A 23,873-nucleotide genomic window follows, 5' to 3' on the forward strand; every position below is an offset into this window, starting at 1 on the left:
CAGGATACGTGGCCTTATGGCCTTACGAAATTCGGTTCGTCCGTACTGAATACTAAGCGCTCAGGCCGGAATTGAAATTCGAGCAAATTGAAGCTGCTGGCTGGGGAGAGCGACGCGTTTCGTTAGAGGGAATTTTGATAAGAGGCTAAATGGAGTTGCGGACTGAAATTAGCAGAACGTCGCCTGGCGTTTAAGCGAATCGAGCACAATTAAACAGGACGAGTTTGATCGGAATGCGTGATTAATTGACCGGAAGTGGATGACCTCCAGTTATGCATATTATCCAGTGTTAGTGTTCGAATCCTACAACCTGGAATGTACATTGAACTTTAGTGAATTACATGCCACGTAAATTCCAGTGCATAACAAGGGTTGAAAATATCTTTAAATTTTCACAAGTAAATATCGCTTGAAGTTACACCATAAAGCTTGAAATAAATCGTCAGGACTTTACAAATAGCCTACTCATACACATCAAAGACTCACAAGTACACTTTTCTATTCCCGCTTGTTCACTTGAGAAAATACAGGAAGGACAAAAGAAGCCCCTGTCATGTCATTGAACGCTCTCCTCCGCTACGAGTTCCCATTTCCACCGAAACAGGGCCACGATTCGTTCCAATTGTTTGTCTCATCCTCCGCAGGCTCTCTCAGGTACTGTATTCGCCGCCTCCGAAGCGTTTCATAATCGTCCTTTTGTTTTTCGTCGGCTCGCGGGCGGAACTTCGAATTCACGCGTCGTTTGCGCCGGGCCAGCTCGTCGCTGAATTATCGTCGGAAATCCGCGCGTGGAAGTAATTACTTTCTCCTTGAAGTTGAAGTCGGCGGTCACGGGCAATTAATCACGGACTTGCTTATCATAATTAATTGCGGCTGGAAAATGCACGGCTCGCCCCGTCGATTCGTGGCTCGTGACGAGCTTCCGTCTCCCAGCGATTTATATTCGACGCTTTAATCCTTCCGTATCGTCGGGGCTTCGCGAGAATGCGGCGCGCGAGTCGTTAAACCGTTTGTTTGCTCCTTTCATCCAGAGACGCCACGACTGGAATGTATCTGACGCGAACTCGGGGAATTTTCGTCGCTTCGGGCCGTGAAATTTCGATGCGCGGCTCTGAGGAGACTCGATGTCGAAAGCAAGATATCTTAGACAGAGTCTCCCCTGGCTTAACGATAAAATTATGCGGGTTGTCCCTTGTGAGACGGAACTCTCTAGCGAAGAAGTGGAATGTAATATTGTGGACCGTAGATATTATATCGTGCAGAGTATTCGAGAACTAGTGTGAAAAATTTTACGAGATAATTCCAGGAAGATCAAATAGAATCAAATTGTAAACATCTAGGCACCTTGATTCGTGCGAAACGTGTCTGACTTGGGACTTATTCCACTGTCAGCGAGCAGTAAAGTCAGACGTAGCGGGGCTAGTAGAATAAGTCATTCTAATTCAGACACATTTCACGCGTATCTTTAATAACTCGGAAATGAAACTTCGAATGTAATTCTGTCATTCTTAATTATAGTCCTATTTTATTACGTAGAACCACCCTATAAAATTTCTGGCACCTCTCGCTGAGTACCCTGTACATGCTAAGTACCTCTTAGGTGACTTCCAAAATTAATTACTGGCATGAAGTTTATAGTAGAAACTGTAGTTCAAAGTACCTTAATATCTCGTGAGAAATTAAATCCCATTATCTGCTCTATAATCTCCTCCTTAAACAAATTCCATTATTCCCTTCCGATCTCTCTCGACTTACAGTTCGTCTATCACTCCAGCAGCAGCTCCAGGATAATTTATCTCGAACGGTATTAAATTACACATGTGCGGGTTAGTGGGTTAACATATAATTCTCTGTAACCTAGTCAGAGCACTGAGGGGAAATTCTACGAGCGCGAAGGAAGCAGCGTCCTCAGCGAAATATATTCCAACCTCGGGCTAGATAAACTTCGACCAGACTCCCTATCTTTACGTAAGGGCTTAAATCTGGCAGCAGATACCCGGTATCCATTGTGCACCGCACAAAATCGCAACGACCCGCGCCATTAAACGATACGCCTGCGAGGTAATTGCCCCTCCACCCACCCATCCCCGACCCCTTGTTTTACGCAGCTATTTGCCCGACAATTATGTCGCTTTTACGTCGATTTGCGGAACGCCTTGCCTAGCGCTACGTAGCGACCCCTAATTGAGATTTTATCGACGACTAAACGGGCTAGATTTTCAACGAAGTGCGTCGAGATTCAAGCTGTGTTAATTACGCGCGCTTCGGCAATGGCGTGCTAACGGGCTTTGAGTCTACATTTCATTCGTTGACGTTCAAGTTGAATCCTCTTGGCTACTGCACTGAGTTCAAAGACCATCGAATCTGTAGTAGATTGATTTTCGATTAGTTTCGTGAGAATTTTTCTGCGCATGTATACGTATGAAAAAGAGAAGGCTAAATATTCCTCGAGTTAATATTAATCTGCGAAATTACGTCCCGAAAGGATAACCGTAACCTGGAGTACTCTCTTGCAACCCTTCGTGTGGTTCACGAGTTCGCTTTACGAGGAAGCCTAATTTTTTAATGAGCCTGGAACGACAAAGTCGACCAGGAAGCAGTAAATTGCCCAGGCGCGATAACGTTCACCGCTGGTCTGTGTAACATGGTATTCACGGTTACCAGCACCTCATAGGGCACGCCGAGGACTATAATTGGAGATTTTATCGGCCTGTTAAACGCTACGAACTTCCAGTGCAACACGTGCCAAAGTTTGCACTGCGCACCGGCCCGTGGCTCGGCGAAACGCGCCCCGATGCTTCTTTAAACCAGGGATACTGGTCGCGTCAAACGGCGCGTTCAACCGTTACAAATCCACCGATTTCCCCGCCACTGTCGTTTAATTGGCAAACCATTTCTGCTTCAGATTGCTGATCACCGTCATTTCCTGAACGGGCTGCGAGATGACCACTGCGGGAGGCTTCTCCAGGCAACGACGCAAGATCGGTGAGTCGCTAAACATAAATATTTCGATAATATATAAATTACTAAGCACAATAGGATCATAAATTTTGTTACGCTTCATTTTTTCGTAAACTGAATCCACTGCTTCACACTACAGTGTAATTGAAGTAGAAGCTACTTGTATAGGGAAGTCTCGATCTTTAAGGAAGTTTACTATCGTAACTTTGAGAGATCATGGCTGTACTACTAACATCGTTTTGGTTTGAAGAACTTTTAGGGATCTTAACTTCAGCTTTGACGATTTTGCTCCTTATTTGATCTATTAATCCTCAAAGAAACGAAGTCCAAGCAACCTCAAAGTTGAAAGCGGATAATAGGATCCTGTAGGAAATAGGGTTAGGGTTTGTTTGCGAAACAGGAAATAAGTTTATCGGTACTCCTCACGACTCTGCCAAGTAACGAAACACTGTATTCGAATTAGTCGAACTTATAATGTGATCCCTCGGTTCGGTGAGCTCAGCGTTTAGGGGGCGTCTGCTTCTGAAACGGATTATTAGACCGGAAACGGTGCTTCCAGTCTAATAACTCGATAATGAAGAAGCAATATTATTCGAGAATATCTTCTGGTTCTTCTTCGGTACGGGCCGGCACGATTGAACTGGCAAGAGATTAATTTCCGATAACGCACCCAAGGGAAAACTCGTCGATCCACTTCCGGTGTTGGTTCTGCTGTCGGGAGTGGCTGTGAATCTTCATCCGTAGTGCACGCATTAGCAAGTTTTTCGATGGTGCCGCGATAAATCATCGTTGAGATGAGAGGTTCGCTCGTGAAAAATGGCGATGGGCCATGTGGGGTCGCAGTGATCAAGAAAATAGCGAAAAAATCTGTATAAAATGTACACCGTCCGTGGCAGAAATTTGAATCGTTATTTACGCTGCGAAATTCTGAATATACTTTGTCGAATCATTTCCTCCTCGTTATAATCAGAAAATCGCATCGCAAATTTTCAACTAAACGAACGACGTTCCCGACAGGTTTGCAAATGGGATTTCCAAGTCGATTCTTTTTAGTGGCTCCCGATTACGGTCGCTTCTCACAGAGTCGATAAGTATTTCGAGCGTAAAGTCAGGCGACGCGCGGAAGCTTATGTGGCGAAACGAGCACGACCGTTGACGTGCGGACAAAATATCGAGGGCGGAACAAGAAAAGCCACTTGGAAGACAGGACCGACATCAGGTCGATGTGCCGCCGCGAAGCATGCCTTTAATGCGTTAGACGACGTTAATGTACGCGCGTTGCCGAGCTATAGTGGGACTCCTCTGGGAAATGCGGGAAATGTTGCGGTCGTTTTGGCAAATTCGTTGATACGGAAATGTGTTGAGATTGCTCTTTCAGAATATCTGAACCACGGAACACTAGCAAGCTGGGACATCCAAAAACTGGTGTCAAATATTAGAGAGTTAGGATTATAGAAATCAGGATTTTAAACGTTTCGGCACTTTAATATATAGGAAGGTTTAATTAAACATTTCCTCTCGAATAACTGATGTTCAAATGTACAGACTCCCAGCACTTACTCTACATGTACCTAAATATACATAAGTGTCTGTATTTAGTGTTGAAGTTTACCGTAGGTTGACTCTGATTACTTGAGGACTTTAGTAACTATTTAGGTTTCGAAGTACGTAGATGCTCTGCCACTATATAGTAAATAGAATATACGTATCCTCTGTAAATCCCTAATTCCCCGAAGTCTAAATATTTAGCTATTCTCGCATTTATACATCCAGGTTAAAATATTTATATATTCATGCCAGAGGTGATTTGGAGATCTGCACTGAGTTTACCGTAGTGCCTCATATAATGCCTTCACGGCATTAGAAGAAATCTCCATTTCAAAGTGTATCCAATAGTTTCAATATTCCTTATTCCCCAAACATTGCGCTTTATATCCCACCTTCAGGAACTTTTAAAAGGGTTCCAGGCTCGTATGCAAGCAATCGAAACTCGTCCCTAGCGTCGCTTACCTTACCCTTATTGGTAAACTCGAAGGAAAGTCTGGGAAGGACTTTCCTTCACGGATGTCATAACTATCGCAGAGAATTGGAATCCGTTTTCACGAACTTTCTTTAGATCGTTCTTTTTTCCGTCTACTATTAAATAATAGTTCAAGTCAACTATTTTCATAGCTAAAATTATAATAGATGTACTTACTGTAGATTTCTAAAATTAGTAAAATTTTTCCTCCACGAAGACCTCGAAGATTTACCATTCTTCTCAGAACGAATCGTCTGGCAATTCCTTATCCACTCTTATTTAAAGTTCCAGTCCCAGAATTGTCACGGTTATCCGTGTTCCTAGAACTTTCTCACACAAAATTTACACCGTCCACAATGAAATTCAGATATTCATCTTGTCTCACCACGATGGTTTGCATTCATCAGCGAATCCTTAAGGCGGCCAAGAATCCTGTCGTTGCCTTTTATGTAATCGGCATAAAGGGCCAATGAGAATGCTAGGGGTATGTCTCTAAGGATCAGGAGCTCCCGCTATTCCCTTATCACAGAGGTAATGTAATTTCGCCAAAATAAATATTAGCCATCAGAAAGTTCTCAGGCTCTTTTTTCCTCCGTTTTTGATACGGCGTCGTCGAAGCGTTGGAACCTCCGCTACGTAGTGGTTCAATCGACGAGATTGGAGGTACAACTGGCGACGCTCGAGGGACGCCATGGAGCGAGTCGGAATAACGAGGAATAATCGTCGGGAATTCGATTGAAAAATTCCATTACCAACACGAAAATGGCTCGGGGAATGGCTGCTTCTTTTAACAAGCGTCTCTGGCCGCGATCGTGCGCGTAATTGCTGGACGGTAAAAGCGGGTGCCTTTTGAAGCGACTAATACGTCCGATCGCTTGACAAACTTGTTATCAAGGAGCCTTCGAAAGCCCCATCATAGTTGGTTCCATTCGAACTGCTCCTCATTTGATGCTGAGACACTGATATTACGAAGTGCTTGTTAAGTGCGCTGTTTGAGTACCTCGTTCGAGTACTTCGGCCTGCTAAAGACGATTTCCAAGTGGTGGGCATTCAGTTTGGAAGGGGAATTAACTGTTACTGAGAAGTGGCCAATTTATCAGTGTTTCAATGAAGAAGTTGCACAATAGACTATCCTTAAAGCTTCTTCTTCTACGCCTGAAAATTCTACAAAGCTAGAAATCCTTTTCCAATACTTTGCGTTTACAATAAGATTCAAGAAAGATGTAGTATCGCATAAATCTGCCACAGTTGTTTTCATAATCGAAAACTGCGAGCGTCAGCGGATTCACGAAACCATGGAACATACGACAGAGGATGGAATATTGAAATTTTTTTCCAGAAAAAGGAAAGTAGTCGGGGGTCGAATGTATAAATGGTGACGGAGGAACTGGCTCGGTTTCAGACACTGTAGTTATGCCTGGGTCATCCTTTGGCAATGCTTTCTACTTCCCAGAAGGCTACGCCTTTTTCGTGTCTGCCCATAGCCGGACTTAATTCACTGTTCGCGATCGCAGTAGTATAGATGCACCTTACGCTGACTGCGGCACGCCTTTTTGCAATTAATATCTAAGAGCCTCCTACATCTCTGCCCTGCTTATATGATATTTATCTACGGCCAATTCTGCGCGTAATTGTCCAGGCCTCATTACCATAATAACTCTAGAAGAGCGCATAGTCCTCTCCAGGTCTCTTCTGTCCTACAAAAATTACGAGATCTCTTCCATTGACTTTCCAACGACACTCCAAGGCAAATATTCCGTATTTTCTCATTCCCAAGGTATTGTAAAGGAGAAAAATCCAGTCGCAAGGTAGTCGAGTTACCTTCAGAGTTCATTAAAGCTCCAGTCGAACGTCGTTGTATCGCAGAACCTCGGTCCCTATATTCCCAGCTACACTGTCGGTTCATCGAGGATCATAGAATCCAGTTCACGGCTCGCTGCACCTACAAAAGCGTTAAATTGTACCGCCATAAGGGAAATCTGCTGCTTAAAGTCCGAACTGCCCCTAGTTGGAACGCACCACCGAGATACCACGCGCCTTTGTCTCGCGTGATTGCGCGTGCTTTTTGAACTTCCCTCCACTGAAACGCGAAAGAACCGCCGTTCCCTTCGGACCTGTTTCTTGCTTCCCGCGATCCCCATTCCCAGGATTCCGCTCGACGCGTAACACCGTTCACGTTTGTTCCTTTTTCCTTAGTCGGAGTTTTCCAAAAAGCTCGGTAACTTCTCGGTAGAACGGCGAGCTCACCAAGCGAAAGGAGTATTAACACGTTTCGAGTTGGGCTTTTTTCTTGCCCACCGAGTCTGAAGTTTGCCCTCTGCGAACCACGCTCCTCGTTTGTTGCTCCCTGCAAGTTCGTCTGGAGCCTTTGAATTAATCAGGGGTCGTTGTTTGTTCGATAAGTAAATCTCTGCCCTGTTGTTACAAGAGGGAAGAGGGATGGTTTAATAATTTACATTGTCCTGAGACTTTTTGCTTAGGTACTTATGGAAATTAATGTTGTTATTATAATTCTAGAGTATACAGGATTCGTCGACGCGTGGAATTGAATTATTTTAGAATTATGCAACAAGAGATGAGGTAGCTTTAATAATTCCATTTTGATATGTGAGAAAGTTGTTGTAATTGTAATAGAATTAGCATTGTTATTGTAATTCCAGGGTTTACACGACTCGTCGGCGCTCCGAATTGAATTATCCGAGGGTTGCACGCGCGTTATGGACTTCTTGTTGTTGCGAGCTCCGTGTAGACACGCCGTGTGCATGCCTATGACGTCTCCATCCATGTAAGCCGCTGCAACGTGCATATACGGAAACGCATTCGACAAGCGTGAGCGCCGCGAAATGCATTGGATTACGTAGCCGCCGCTTTTCATGCTAATTCAGTGTCAGAGACAGCGTTTCGTGGAGAATCGTCCTCTTGTCGACGAAGCTTTCGAGCGTAGCAGAATTACCATTCTGAGCATATTAAGCTTGTAAATAGGCGGGAAACAAGAAACGAAGTACGTGATCTTTGAATACGGATTTTATTGGATAGGGTACACAGTGGGATTTGATAGAATTCAATGCGTTTCTCTTCATTGTAATTCGCGAAACCGTGTCAGCCGATAAGGCGTCCAGATTCGTCGCTTTCCCCCAATGCGACAATGCGTTTGCCACTCTGCGCGCGCGAAACACGAGCAGACCCGAAATCGCAACGATGTAACAGTGGCTGCTGTTGGCCTCGAAACAATGCACACTGTCGATATTTAGTTACGTACGGCCAGCGGTGGCTGTTACGCCGAATTCACGATAACGATTGGCAGCAAGCAAATTACAGGGAATTCGACGCTGCTAGTCAAATGATTTTTTTGCATTTCTCGTCCAATTTAGTCGTAAAAATTCCAATTAGAAGCCCGCATCCGGTTTCACTTTAGATTCGACGCGTGCACGACCGAAAGACTGGAAAAGAGTAGCTAATTGTTTGATTTCGGTACGTTCAATACCTTCAATTTTTTTACGAATATTGAATGAAATGCTGGAAGGAAATTACATTACCAACATTCGCCAGATTGAATCGCCGTCAATAACATGGCTTGCTACGTATTACGTTTACTGCTATTGTAAATTAAAAAAAGAAGCAGCGCCAATTGCACGGATGTAATTCCGAAATGAAACGAGCGTAAAGTGGTCTCTATAAACAAATGGCACGACCACTCTGCCGCGTTTTTGCCTTCAATTTTTCATCGACGCGAGGGGAGGGAGGTGCGCGCGTAAAGGGCGGCTAATTGAAACGAGCTTAATTTGTAAAACTCTGTGGTCGCGCTGTTGATTGGGATTACACGGATTATGCACGCTGCGGCGTGTCGCCCCTTTTGCGAAGATGCGTCAGAACTTGCACAAAGCTGATTGCGACTATTATTCGATCAAAGCTTGCTGCAGGGCGATCTTCTGTCGCATTGCTCCCTCGTCTGACCTGCAACGCGACGCACCTACTCGCGGCTGAGCGCGAAACGCAACCGATGAGACGCCTGCATTCGGCATTAAGAGAAGCGCGGCTCTAATGGTTGTTACGCATACTTCCGTTGTTTATAATTCAACGAGACGATCAGCTGGTAATAAATAACGCGTAGCTGCCTTCCCATGAATATTTAACGCCGCGAAACCCGTCGGAAGCGCAATGGTCGTATTTCTTGCGGGAAATAATGGTTGCACGGTGAATTAAGCTTGATCAGAATAAACGTCCGCCGTAGATCTTCGTAACAGGTGTGGGAAAAGCAGTGAAAGGGGCTGGTCATCATGGGATCTGGCTTACAGAGATGAAGTTTACATTTCTCCTTTTTAGCTTCGAAATGGCACATTTTCTTAGTCACAGTCACAGTTTGGAACGGGGCAAGTATATGGAGAATGATTACAGATTCGTGGTTGTGAAGTTAAATGAAAAGATATTGGGTGAGGGCGAAGATTCAATCATTTTCTACTCACTGTGTGATATAGCTGTTCCATGGATTTATGAACAGTCAGTAGCTGCAAGATTATATCAAAGGATATTAATGCTCTCGCGATCGATGACGTAATTGTCCGTCCCTTCGTAAAGCTGGAAGCTTTGACGTAATACTACGTCCCTTCATGAGTTATATCTAGAGGTATTGACGCAGTTCTGTGCCTCTACGCAGGTTACAGTACGAAGCAGTTGGCGGAGCACTACGCTCCGTACTAATTAGTGAATAGTAAAATTCAGCGAAGCAATGTACATATTTCGTCGTAAACTAAACACAGGAAATTTTAATTTGCCATAATTGTCATTAAACCTGGCTTCAAATATTAAAGCTGAGTACCCTCGTAAATTAATACGAGCAATAACGATTTAACACCCTAAAGCACTGCAGCATTGACGCAGTGAAAATTCCTTTCATCAGCGGAGTAAGAAAATTCTGAATATAATACGCGTATCAATGATCCTCTAGCAAGGAACAATCTCTTAGCAAACAAAGCTAATTGCAGCTATTATTCCACGCACGAGGACCTTGTGTAATCCCAGTGTCATCCTGTTCCTGTGCGCGCGAGTCTACTTACACCCAGAAATGCACTTGCTGCGTTGCACGTGGAATGTATCTAATCCGACGAAGCGTTCGACTCAATTTCACCATGAGTACCCACTCAGGGTATTACATCTTAACATCAATTCAATTTCGAAAAGCATCATGACAGTAAAGTCCTTCCATTCCTTCATTTTCTCTCTACGCTGCGTTTTGCCATGTCAGAAGTCAGCTACCTCGTAAAAATTTTCACCGCGAATTTCCTGAGTGAACAGTCAGCAACTTTCCTCTTTAAAGAGTCATCGCCTAGTCGAGGAAACTCGATTCCTTTTTCCGAATTCAAGCAAAGCCAAAATCCGCCTTTCGTCCCTTTCAAACCGGAAGATTTATGTCCCGAAAAATGTGCAACGTTTCCACGTTCCCAAACTCTACGGGCCTGTGAAAATTTGCGTGCGTCTCGGGAGTAGAATCGCCCGCTGGTACAAGAGAGGAAAACCAGTAAATAATAAAGACTCGGTTGTCTTTAGACGCCGAGCAATTTGGTCTAATGCCAGCTTACATTTCATATTCGTGAAAGCTCGTTGCGTGTTGAAGCATTCAGGCTATAAATCTCGAAGGGAAAACGTTACCTAATATCTTCCTTACTATTTCGAGCTGGCGGGGAAGCTGCGTTTCTGCCTTACGTGACATAGCCACTTTCAGAAAAGCTTGGGAAAATAATTATCTGTCATCCTTCGCCGTGAAATGCCCCAGTATGAGACACATCTACCCTTATAGCGAGTTCTTTTAGCTTCTAGGTAATTCTCTTCCGGTTAGACCCATTCCTTCTCTGTAGCTCCTCTGTTCGTCGCCGTTTTTCCCCTCATAACGATTAACCACTAATTGAGATCTATCAGGAAGAGGTCTGTCAGAGAAATTCTGGGATGACCGAGCTTCAGTAGAACTCAGCTTTACCGCTGACAAGGGCGTTATCCTTTGAGTCATTCGATCTCTTTAGTGTCCCATCGCCTTTTCGAATCCCTCTGAGCACAGATTTTTTAGACTTCTCGTTAGCCTGGTCGCTAATGATACCACAAGTGCCTCTAGCTCAAAGTTCCATTTGCCTCAACCTTTTCTATTGAAAAACTAGGACACGTCAGCGTTAAGGGGGGACAGACGATTCGCTTCAGAAGTTTAGACCGAGGTACAGGCTCGCTGACTGTAAAACAGCTTAGGAAGGGGACTCGAGCCCGAAGGAAGCGAATGGGAATCCGAAAGGAAGTTCGTTCCGCGGCTAGATCTGTCTTTTTTTATTTCCCCAGGATCCTACGGTCGACAGTAATGAGATTCGCAGCCACGAACGAGCCAGAGTTAGCGTCTAAATTGGCCGCTTCGATTATCTCGCATTCGACCGTGGATCCAATTAGGACGATCAATAGTGCTCCGGTATATAATTATAAATAAGCTGACTGAACCTCTAACCAGCGGTTTCTGGGGGAGGGAATTCCTGAATTCGGTCAGGCGATCCCTTTTAAATCGAGGAATCCTTGGGACAGCGTTCATTAGGCGAAAATCTTGTTTGGGTATCCAGGCTTTTCGAATTTCTTGAATCTTACTCCTATGAATCGACCTAACAAGTCTCAAGCATTACACGAATATATATCATACGTATTAGGAACACCGAAGCCTTAAATATAAAATGGAAAGGTCTCTGGTATATTTCCTGTGAAAAGTACCTAACTGAACATGCCAGCTCGATAACCTGCTTTCTAGAGCTTACCAGGAAAAGCTCCACTGTAATTTAGTCGACCTCGGTGGAACCAGATTCGGCAGCGGAAACGAAACGCCACGTGCAGAATTTTGCAATATGCAACACGTGGAGTCGACACTTGCGCCCCCTTTGAACGTCCATTGGTGCTTTCCTGTTCTCCTACTTTCCAATACCAGAGTGAAAGGCCGGAAGTACTCTGATTAACTCAAAATAGAGGATTCCATGCAAATCTTGGCCCCAGGGAATTTTCTCTATTGAATCTCGGCGAACGACGAGCGGGAAACAGGAAAGTGGAAGATCGACGATCGTGCCAGGAGTTCGTATAATTTTTTAACGGCGGAACGCTTCCACCCCATTACGGGTGATCGTAAATAATCGAGCGAACTTCCGCTGCAACTCGAACGACACACAATTTTATAGGTAGCCACGATAAATAACAGCCGCTTGTCGATTCCATTATACGGGTAATAAATCGCTGCACGGCTGATACGTGATGATTTACGAAAATTCAAGCACGAGCCGCGACGCAACAGAATATCTGTTTAACTCGACGCCTGTCGGCGTAAGCGCGCGTGCTAAAAGCGGCGCCGTCTGAAGCGATCCATCTTACTGCTGACAGACAGGTATTGCTCGCGGAAACAGCGACGGGCAAAACGAAAAGGAGAAAGCGCCGTGTAAACAACAGTATTCCCCCAGACTCGAAGAAAATGCTGCGAAATCTTGCGGAGATTCGCGCGAATCGCTACTGTTCAACTTTGCTTGAAGTCGAAAAGCTTTAGTCAATTTCCTATTCATATCTTATTAGAAATGGAATCTAGAAATTTTTGTTAATGTGATCTAGAGACGATAATCGACTCAGGAATATTCAATTTTGTAGAAAATGATCGAAGTTTGAATTTGGAGAAAATTGAACGCTTTAAGTGATAGTATTCCAAGAGGATCAAGAAAAGAAGAAGATAAGAAGACGAATTTCGTCCCGGATTTGCGAGTGGACTTTCAGTGAAAGCTACCTGGCAGACCCATGGCTTCGCCTTAGGGACACTCAGCACTAGGGCGAAGGATTTATTTGAAGGAACTGAAAGCTGCCCCAGAAGCTAGTAGAATAGGGACTGCGGGAAATCCTGGAGCAGGGGGCGTGAGGCGACGTCGCGATATAAATATGGATCTAGCGGAATCAGGTCTGCAATGTATTTCCTGTGTTTGGTCAAAGTTAGGAGATTCCAGTCATCTTTGGAAAGTGAAATCTATATGTGAGGTTCGAAAGCTCTTCCCTTTGAATCATTTGGCTTGGGGTAGTATATGTGTCACGTTTTGCGGAGTGATAGATGTTGCGAACGAAGTTTAGGCTTAAGAGGGAAAAGTGGAGCGCATCCCCTTCTAATATGGGTCACGCGAAACACAGGCGGTAGGGATCTATAAATAGGTTTAAGCACAAAGCACACAACGATCTCGCTCCAGTCACTCCTTCTCGACAAAGATCAAAGTTGCCAAGTGCCACTCTGTTAAGTGGATACGTGCTGATCTGAAGAGCCTCGAGCAGTGTGCGGTGGTGATTAGCGCTGCTTTTCATAAATGCTGAAGGTGCGAACTAGCAAAGGGACTGAAAGTACTTATCTATCTGACAGTGATTTTGAAAACCAATGAAGAAGCTTGGCGCTTCTGAAAAGTTGAAAATTGGGGGGTTTAAAAAAATTCGAAATTTCACATGCAACTCCTAGCTCCTGGGCACCACTGTATACCTTATCGTCAAATGATTCGTACACTCTTCATACACAAGTTAACTAATCTCATCAACATGTGAAACTCATATTGAAAGAAAAATACATTTCTCCATTTCTTCGAGTTGGCTTCGTTCAGTCGTCAGCGCTGCAACGTGAGGATCTTATAAAAAGAGGGAACCGGAAGCCATTCAGCGGCGGGAACAAAACGAAAGCCCATTAACGGTCAGCGTGAAACGATCCATCTTATAAAGTGATTGTCCGCTCGAAAGTTTTGTGAGGGAAGAGGCGGCAGGGGAGAGGGATGAGAATGAAAAACAGAATGCTGTCCTGGAACACATAGCTCGTTTCGGCGAGCACGTCGAGTAAATACATGATGCATTTCTTTCCCCTTTTTGTTCGCTTTTTCTTTTTCAAATATGTGGATTCGTGGAACATGGATGCACGATGGGAGGATCTCCAGTATGGACGCCAATGTTGTCCTCATTTTAATTATTCGCGTGACAGAGATTAGTTTAACAGCAGACGCTCCAGCTGCGATTCGATGAATACATTGGGTCGCGGGTTAACGAACCATGTGTGCCTGTGCCGAGATTTACAGAAACAGGGGAGCTTGCAGTAATCGTAAAAGATCGCTGACATTTTTAATGCAGCCTGCACACATTTGCGTAAAGAACATCTTTCAGGCCCTTCGATGAAATTGTACCCTTGTGTTTTATGCAGACCTGTGTATGGATCTCTGGTACTAGGGTCATAAACAGCCGACATACTCTTCGATTCAATATAACATGGAGACTAGGAAAACATCTATTTCTGGCTGGCCATATTGAAACATCAATTCTCATCACTCGAAATTAAAACAGTAAAAAACAAAAACCCATCGCCTCTAATTGATTTCTCGATAATTCGAAGCTCGCTTTAGCGCGCTTGGATAACGAGTGTCCGCTTCGACTGATTTCAGGTCAGCTTCTAAATAGTCCAGGAGTTGACTGAAATTGGAATAGCGTTATAAAATAGGACGTGATGTTTTCCACGCACTGGGGGACTCGTTAACGTCGCTTGAGCCCGAATTAGAATTGCTCTCGAGTGTCCCGACACGTCGCCGGCGTATTTTACAAAGTGCTCGTAGGACAGAGGCAGTGGAAAAAACGACGATGGAGAAGCAGAGAAAGAATTCCCGTTTTCGGTATGGAAATGGAGCTCGACGGGAGAAAACGGGGTTCATAAACCACGACGGAGTAATCAGGAAAGATGTGCAATAGCAGCGGACCGCAGTCCTCAATCTCCTGCGGCTGACAGTATCTGTCGGTTCCCTCTGTTCCGCGAGCACTTGACGATTACATTCATTCAGGTCCCTCCTCCCTCTCGTGAACACGCTGGTTTACGATAATCGGGGTAATCAGCCTGCTCATGATATGCAACTGTGCTCCGAAGCTAGTTCGCTTAATTGCATCGCCATACCGCGATTCGTCTGCGTCCCTGCGACAAACCAAGACTGAACCGGTGGGATTCGATCGAATCACGTTTTACGGCTGTCCATGTGCTACGTGAAATGCATTCAACGTTAGAGTGCTCGACGCATCGAGTGCAGAGGATCGATTTCGTAGAAAATGTTGTTAGAGGTAATGGAGCATGTGCTGTGTGAGAAAAAAGAAAATTAGGAAGGAAGTGTTTTAGAGTATTGCTACACTTGATTGTTCTAGTACGAGAGAATGGAAATCTGGATAATATTTCACGAAATATCTAAATTAAAATCTTCAATATACGGTCACAGTGATTTCACTGAGCACGAAGAGCTTTTCGTAGTATCTTATAGCTCTTTGAATAATCTTCGCATTTTCAGAGTACCAAACGCATAGCGTTACACCGCCATAAAACGATTTTAATATTTGAGAGGCTAAGAAGCATCGTCCCTACGATAAAAAGTAATTTCGATGGTTGAAGCGGCCATAAACAGCCAGTGATCCAATGTCGAGGGGGATACGACCGACCGATGGCCGTTATCCAGCTTATGGACCTCTTATCGATGCCTTTTTTCCTTTCCTCGAAGACGTTTTTTACGATACGATCCTAGTGCGCCTAAGTCTCGTCAGCATACTCTGGTGAAAAACACCGCGACGAAGTTCCCTAAATGGTCGAGCGACTAGACTCGTAGCGATAGCAGAAGAAGCTTTTCCTAGTTGTCGACCGCAATTTTGATTAATTGCACGCTGTACGAATCTGTCAGAGCAATGCTTCACCGCGGGGAAAGCGCAATATTTAACGAAATAACAGATTTCCCTGGAAAGCTTTACTTCAGCTCAATCATCTTGAAAAGTTCTTAAATTCTGCTCCTTCTTTGCAACGGGAGATTCATTTTACAGTCCCCAAGTGCGCAAGAGGATCGAAGCAGTTTCATCGAGTCACGTTTCCCAGCGACTTATTACCACAACTAAAATTTAAAGCATTTTCTTTCGACTTCGTCGCAAAATTGACCACTCGAGGTAACTCTGTTACAAAGGCTTTCTAATTGCAATTGTTTTCGTTTCTCCGAAAATCTCGAGTCAAGAGAAAGCCACTAAACGCGGGAACCTTCGCCCAGTTGCCTGACCCACGAAAGGGCGACCCATTTCAAGACAATAGCTACAATTCCAACCACCTCAGGATGCAAGAAAAGTCCACGATCGTGGTCTCCTTGAAAATAAAAAGTGTTGTTGGCCAGTGGATTAAGTGAGCCAGTCCGAACATTATTCTTTCAAATTTGTACCTCGCTCCGTTTTTCTTCCCCTGAAATGCCCCGAATCTCTCGGTGCACTGGGATTACTCTTTAGTTTACTTTAGCCGTTGTCCCAAACGTCCCTTTTACGCGCGCTCGAGACAAAGAGATTGTCTTTTATTGGCCAAGCGAGTCGTAAGATGCAAGGACGCAGTTTTTTATAGTCACGAAATTGGCCAAGATTCTGGATTCCTGTCGTTCTATAACAATAATTGCGCTACGCTTGCAGTCTTCGCCTCTGCATTCCTTCTCGACCCCTTTTAGATCCAATAATAAGATCCCCCCTTTCCAAGTACAAACGGTTACGCTTGTCCTTGAATCGAGGCCCGAGGAAAAAGGATTTGCCCGATACTCGCGATATATACTGGCTTCTATCGGAGTCAATTCGGTGCAATAAGCCCCTGGGAACAAGATTTTATCGGGGCGAAGCAATTGCAAGATTTCGTGGCAATCTTTCCGGCCTCGGGTGCCAGAGCCAGGTTTTATGCAACCACGTGCAACGAATCTCGCACAGTGCTGGACCTTTCGTCTTATCGATCATTCAGCTCTTGTCCTGTTTCATGTGATATGGTTTGTAGGTCTGCAAGTTGGTCAACATTTGGTATATTGGATGGTGCTAACGTGGAGCAATTATTATCGATTCTGCGAGTGTCCTATGTAACCACACTTTAATGGATCCTTCATCCATTAGAAATATACTCCTCATTACGCAATTCTGCAAGCCACGATCGTTCACAGCGATCCCCAGTAACGGAACAAACAAAACTCAGAGGCACTGAGAAGCCCTTCATCATTCCCATTGTATCTGCGGTTCCCAGCGAAAGCGCAGTCAGGATCGACAGTGAATGTATCGCGATACATTCCGCCAGCAGATGTTGCAGCGCTACGTTATCGATCCTGTCGGCAGTACACGCAACGATGAATATATTTTCCTGATGTTCCGAGCAATCCCCATCGTCTTTCCGTCTTGTTCTCGTGGAGCTTTCCCCAACTCCACTCTGTCTCTTGGCTCCCGATCCTCCCAACATTCGTTCGCGTACCCACGCACGTTTGCTCAGTTCACAAACTCGCGTATACACGCGTGTAAACTCGATATCGAACTTTGGAACAAGATCTACGACCGCCTAGAGGCTGTTTCCTTGCAAGGACCAGTTTTCACTGTGCGCTGTGGCGGAGGATAATTAATGAAGTGCCCCTGACATTAACTCGGCCGTGCTGGGGGAAAAGAAGCAGCCTCGAAATTGGGATTTAACGCGAGGTTTAGAGGAACGATTAAAGTCCCAAGGCGCGATGAGAATTTAGTGGTCAATGAATTGCCCGCCTAATGAAATTTTGTGGGACTCCCCCTTTCGCGGAGGATAGTTAGCCGAATTGCAAGTGTATTTCGGTTTGAAGACGTGGGGAATAAAATCAGTGTGCATAGGGGGATCGTTGTGACTAAATCGTGACAAAAGTGGTTCGTGAATGAATCTGATGTTCGAGTAGGAAGAAAATGGTATACGATAGGAGCACGCAAATCCACGATCTCATTTTCCTTCCCATTACGATTCAAGCATGAACTGCTGCCCACTGTCGTTTGTTCCGTATTACAGTAATTATTGTCTATCGTAATATGCATGGAACAATGCAAGGATAATAGTTGAAACGTCAACATGCCCATACAACACGCGAAATAATATTAATTGCACTCTGTGAATCAAAAACAGAAACAGCAGCTGTTGGCGTCACATACTCATTGTAAAACGAGACTTTCGTCTTAATCTACTCGTCAATCGGAGAATGATGCAACTTTATTCAATTGGGTAAAATAAGGTTTGCTAGAAGAATTTGTTTTTTAAGGAAGCTGTGCCTTTGATGCCCCTGCGTGATTGCTTCCAAAATATTTGTTGATTCATTTACCGCAGGAACAAATAAAATGGAGTTACGTAGGACCTTAAGAGTCATTTATAGTAATTACGTAATTGCAAACGTTTCTAGGGCCTGTTCACTTCTGCCATTGAGAATGCTCACTGCCTCGAGAGCCGTCTTTTACACATAATGTTATATTTTATGAAACGAGTGGAGGTAGACTGAAGAAATGGAGAGCAGAAAAATGAAATTCGCCTTGGAGTAGCTTGAAAATAGTAAATTAAATATTCCGTAAGACATACAATGATCACTGAATTAAATGTATCGATTGAAATTCCAATTTATAGTTAAAAGGATAAGAGAAAGATTTAAATGCCAAGGGGTCTTGTGTCCCCGACAGAGGAGCCATCGGTGTGCACTTGGCTGTCACTAATTTCTCTCGAATACTATAATATCGCTTCGATTTCCGAAAAACCCATGACAGACGGTTACCAAAGAGAAGTGGAACTCGCGATTAGTCGGTCGAGCAGAAACCCGTCTAGCAAACTGTTTTCCACGGTGTTTGTATGCCATCGCGCGATCGTTTTTCTATTTATTATCGAGAAACGAGGCAAGAGAATTATCGGATTTCTGTCGACTGTATCGCCAGGGCTCCAATGAAATTCACGCCCATGCTTCCCTCTCTTCATTTTCCCTCTCGTGCTGGAGCCTCACAGACGTCTCCGTTCTTGCGTCGATGTCGGCTCCTTGAAAATTCCGCCGTTCACGATCGGCAACCGGAAATATTGCGGCAGTCTGGTGGATCAGGATGTCACGTTCCGACTGTTCTGCTTTTTATTCCATGTAGAAACGCCTCGCCAGTGAAATGACGAAGCGACGTAGTCTTTGTGGAGGTAATAATTGCCGAGTGTCGGACGCTTGAGACGTAAGAGTTGGACGGAAGAATTGAATGTTATGACATGCTTTTCGTACAATTGTGTGGAACAATTATCATACAGGGGAAAAGAGAAAATTAATCTTCAAGATTCTTTATTCGATCTATATAATGTGAATCATTGTATCGCCCGAGCAATAGCTGTCAGGGGCCAATCGTAATTTCTATCGTAATCCACTTATCCAAGTTGACAATTCTAAAAGCGCCCTGTCGATGGATCGGTTTAATATTCTATCTAGCTGAATCAGCGCCTGCGCTATTCGTACGCGTGTAACAGCAAGCCGATTTACGACAGAACGTTCTAGCGTGCTCGAGTTGAAAGCTGCTGATTCGTAACGAACAGTATCGATGAAACTCTCTAACTTCTTTGTCGTAAAGTAAACGAATGACAGATTTGATTTCGTATCTCATTGTTTGTTTCGATGAGATAGGATTTTTTCGGGGATCGTAATAAAATGGGTGCTCATGGAGGATTCAGTGAGAATAACGAACGTGTAAACGTCGCTGTTAAGAATAATATTCACTACAGGGAAAACATGCAGTTCGACGGGAAAGCGACTTAACTGCTGTCGAAACTGTGAACAGCTGTTGACGCTGTCCCAGACCACTCGTACGACTTTAACGAGTCGACGAGTTGTAAATCGTGCTTTGAGTATGTGTTTTTAGTCGCGAGGGAGAGTGACAAAAGGAAAGATTGAGGGATTTACACGGGAAGCGAGAATTATGGAATGAGTAATTTGAAAATGAGTATTGCGTAATTTTTGCGACATGCAATATTGTTTAAAGTGATTCCAGTGGTCAATAAATATAAAATTTCTCCAGAAATTTCAAAATAAATCGAGGTGGTTTGACGGTACTCGAAATGTATTTCTTAAAAGCGACATACTCTCTAAAAATCAATAATACAATTTTCCGAAAAGAGAGATATAAGAGAGATAAAAGACTGAAAATCTACATCGCAATAAATTTTTAATGAACCAGCAATGAACAAAGAGTTCAAAACTAGAATGTGTTACATGTATGTATAGTAGTAACAATAAATTCTGTTTAGAGTGTTGCATATAACTCATTTTAATGCATCATGTAGCATAAAATATCCAAATACCTCCACATAGAAAACGACATAAAAGCAAAATGCAAACAAACTACATTTGGAGAGAAAAGAGAGTCGACGAGACGTTGTATTGGAACCAGGAAGGCGTGGGATGATAAATCATGCGCCACTGCAGATACGTACAGAATTCGCGATGCAAAGAGAAAGATATTTTTTCTGAATTTCGCGCGAGGATGCTCCGTGACATGAAGCTTCAGCTCGTAGAAAGTTCCAAACATCTACCTAAGCTGATGGCTGACACGACAGATCAACTATTAATTTTTTTTTACACGCAACGATTGCATCTCCTTTTGTAATTACTCTGCGAGAATTTTGAAAGTTATTGTTGCGTAAAAATCCCCTATTTTTCTTTCCATTTTTCTTCGCAAACGCGCGCATTATCTTGCTGTCGAGGCTAAAAGATATTTCTCCGTTTCGTAGCACGTGGAAATGGGTTGGTTTTGAAGCACAACAAATCGTACCCGAAGTTGAATATCCGTCTACAGAGTGAAAACAGATGCTTTCTCATTTCGCCTATTCTTTCCCCTTATTTAGTCTCCTTCCTTTGCATCTCTTTATCCAATTTGCCGTATTCTTTACCTCGCGTTAGCTCTTCCTTTCACCACTACCTTAATGCGAACCTTTCTTCCTGTATCTCATTTTTGCAGTGTCTGTATCACGAAACTATGTCGAGATCTCTGTACTGGAGCTGTTCACTTAATATTCATTGTAGCTAGCTTTTATGCATTTATAAAGGATTCGTTTATGCTGACCGTTTCGAATATTCAATTTCGGAGCGCAGGAACTGCACGATCTTTATTGTTCTATTGCTTAGAATAATCGTCAGCAATCATCTATTAGTCCTCCGTTGCTTATCAACTCAGCAATCTGAGGAATATGTTCATCTTCCCCCTACACCTGCAAAATTGAAAATTAAAAAGCTTGAATATTTAAATAAAATTCCTTGATCTTAATACACGGATTTCATATCAGTTCTCCTTACCGACGTTCGACTTTTAGGAGCGTTCACTGTGAAATCGACTTGTACAATTTTTACTTCTCTCCCACTTCAACTTACTCATAAAAGTTTACTGCCGTGTTCCCTAGATGCATGCAACCGCGACAATTTGTCACTTCGATTCCCCTACCGAGATCGATTTATGGCTGGCAGGATAAAAAGTAAGTGACAAAGTTCCCCATGCATTCTTTTCCTTTCTTGCCACAGCGACAGATCGAGCCATTTCAGTTCCGGAGCAGCTGGAAAAACCGCGCGACTTTGTCTTCCCCTTATCGTGGACGATGCGTCGTAAAATTAGCGCAATTACTTGTACGGTTCTCTTCCCATTGCCGTTGCTTCTTTCTCACGGAATAATTTATCACTTTAAACGCTCGACGGTGATCAAGATGAATATAGGGCAACGATAAAAGCCGATCCCAAACCGCTATACTCGTTGCTTCGACATTGTGCCTGGGAAACGTTCCTTTTTTCGCTGGAAATATAATAAATCGTGGCCATCGAAGCCATAGGTAAAAGCAATTTATAACGTAACTTGGTTATTATATACTTGTGCAAGCACCAAAAATGTGTGCAAGTTTAATGAATGAGATTGTTCAATCTTATGGGAACGTAAAATTTAAGAGTGCAAGATCACATCATCGATCCCTAAGCTAACTTAAATATCCCCTTTCTAATTTAAATACTTTTCAAACTTCGACGCCAAAGAATTCCTGACCGAAGTAATTTCATATTAAAGTTTCGTAAATGTTAGATAGTCAAATATCCACCACAGGTTTGTTAGTACTATACAAAAGTTCCAGACCACTTTAGACTACTTAAACAGTTAACACTGGCATCAGGAGCGTCGCTCGTTCCATCAACGCCGGTGCAAAAAGGGCAACCTCTACTTGCACTAATTTCCCTATATCGTCCTCAGTCGAGAAAGACTAATTTGTCAGTGGACGGTGATCAGAATCAACAAAGAACGCCGACAAAAGGCGGACGCCAGCCTCATCCTTCTTCCTGTCCTCGTTCGCGGTCGTTTGACACCGAGGTCCTGTTCTTTTTGCACACCGTATAATTAATGCGTTCCACCTTCTGCCATCGCCGCGAAAGATCGTGTCGCGACCAGCTAAAGGGCTAATTGTACGGCAATATTAATGTAATTTTTAATTAAAGTCACGTTCAAAGAGATGACCAGCCTCTCTTTGTCCAGGGTGGATTACAATGGTTTTATGCGTTTAGTCCTCGTGGATCTTTCGGTCACACTATCTCTTCCCTAAAAAATATCGTTTGTACCAACAACTTTGGTCTTGTGTTCAAATATGTACCAGGCTCTTGTTAAATTCTACTCTTCTACAAATTTAGAGAATTCTTCCTGAATTCTACCCTTAAAATAAATGAAGCTCCTTTTTCAGTTTAACAATTTACAGAGTCAAAACGAGAGTGCAATCGTCCAATGCGCTTCGCCAGAGTTGCAATGGGCACGTATTTTCCAACGAAGAAACGCGATGTTCCGACCTCCCCCAGGGGCGACGCTTCCAGCGAAATTGACCATTTCTTGCGGCACACTACCCTGGCGATACATTCCATTTTCATTCCAGCTCGATATTACCATTGTCAGTTGCCGCGTCTACGTAAGATCTACCGGTCGACCGCCGCTATGCATCTCAATGCACTACTCGCTGCATCCCCCTACACGAAGATCTACACAAATCCGCACAAGGAGGACACTAGGGAAGGAGGGAGATTTCTTATTTCCCTGGGAGCTCGCTTGCAGTGACGCGTAATCGACCGACTCGATTACGTGCGACGCATGCGATACTAATGCGCCCAAGTCGATTCTCTATCGGCCGAAATGAAATAAAGGGTGTGGCTTTGGAGAACTATGACAGAAATTCTACTCATTTTTATGTGTTTAATCTCTAGTGAAGCAGAATAATCTCTGATAAGACAGAAAAATTAGTAGCGTTCGTAGACATTTTTAGTGTACTTGAAATGTAGTTATTCTTCCCGTATGATATCCATGAAATCTGAACAAATTAGCTCCACAAACTACTATGTCCTCGTTCCTTATTTTGGTCACGTGAATCGAATGTCGTGAGTGCGATAATACCAACGCAGGACACCGCTAGAGGTAATGAGAATAATAGGTGTACAGAAATGAGAATTGTCTTCCCTCTCAGGTCTAGGAGAATTATTAGTATTTATTTCTGTCCGTGTTAGTTTTCCCTTGATTTCTCTCGACTTTGCAGTGTAAATCTTTTCCTCTGGTGTAATCTCTTAATGGAAAGTGGCGTCCGTCGTCTTGTACCTTGTATTCAGTGAATGTAGTGAATTAACGTGGCTGTGTAGTGACACAGCCTGTCTCGATCCACTGCGCGGAGTAGCTCTCCCGCTCCGAGCTTTTCCCACGCTCTCAAACACAGCTTTTTAACATTTCTTTTATAGTTAGTGAAGCACAGAGTCAAAACATACGCAGGGCTTTTACGAATTAAGCCCCCCGTTTTGTATGACAAGATTCAGTTTCTCACCGGGGGTTGGAATTTATGGTATATTGGAAAAAGACTTAGTTCTAGTGAATGTAAACTGAAAACTAAGTCCTTCCTTTGCATTATCACTACAAAGGTATACAATAGCGTTCCCCGGAGTCTGGATTAAATTCCAGAACGGAATTGGTGATTCCAGGATACCTCAGCTAGACAATGAACACCAAAAGTAACAAAAATTTCAATTTTTAACGTTGGCACAGTGTTAGTATGCATTTTGACTACCCCTTC

The 23,873-nt window shown here is 43.6% G+C and overlaps 1 protein-coding gene across 1 annotated transcript in view; it reads left to right on the forward strand.

Moving 5' to 3' along the window:
• The first annotated feature begins 2,905 nt into the window (after positions 1-2,905).
• The window catches only part of LOC143185942 (uncharacterized), a 104,041-nt gene continuing 83,073 nt past the window's right edge, over positions 2,906-23,873 (forward strand). Inside the window, exon 1 of the mRNA XM_076389277.1 lies at positions 2,906-2,985. The gene's annotated coding sequence lies outside the window, so the exon portion shown is untranslated. The remainder of the gene's footprint in view (positions 2,986-23,873) is intronic.

Source organism: Calliopsis andreniformis, chromosome 12 (assembly GCF_051401765.1).
Source record: "Calliopsis andreniformis isolate RMS-2024a chromosome 12, iyCalAndr_principal, whole genome shotgun sequence".
Taxonomy (NCBI): Eukaryota; Metazoa; Arthropoda; class Insecta; order Hymenoptera; family Andrenidae; genus Calliopsis; species Calliopsis andreniformis.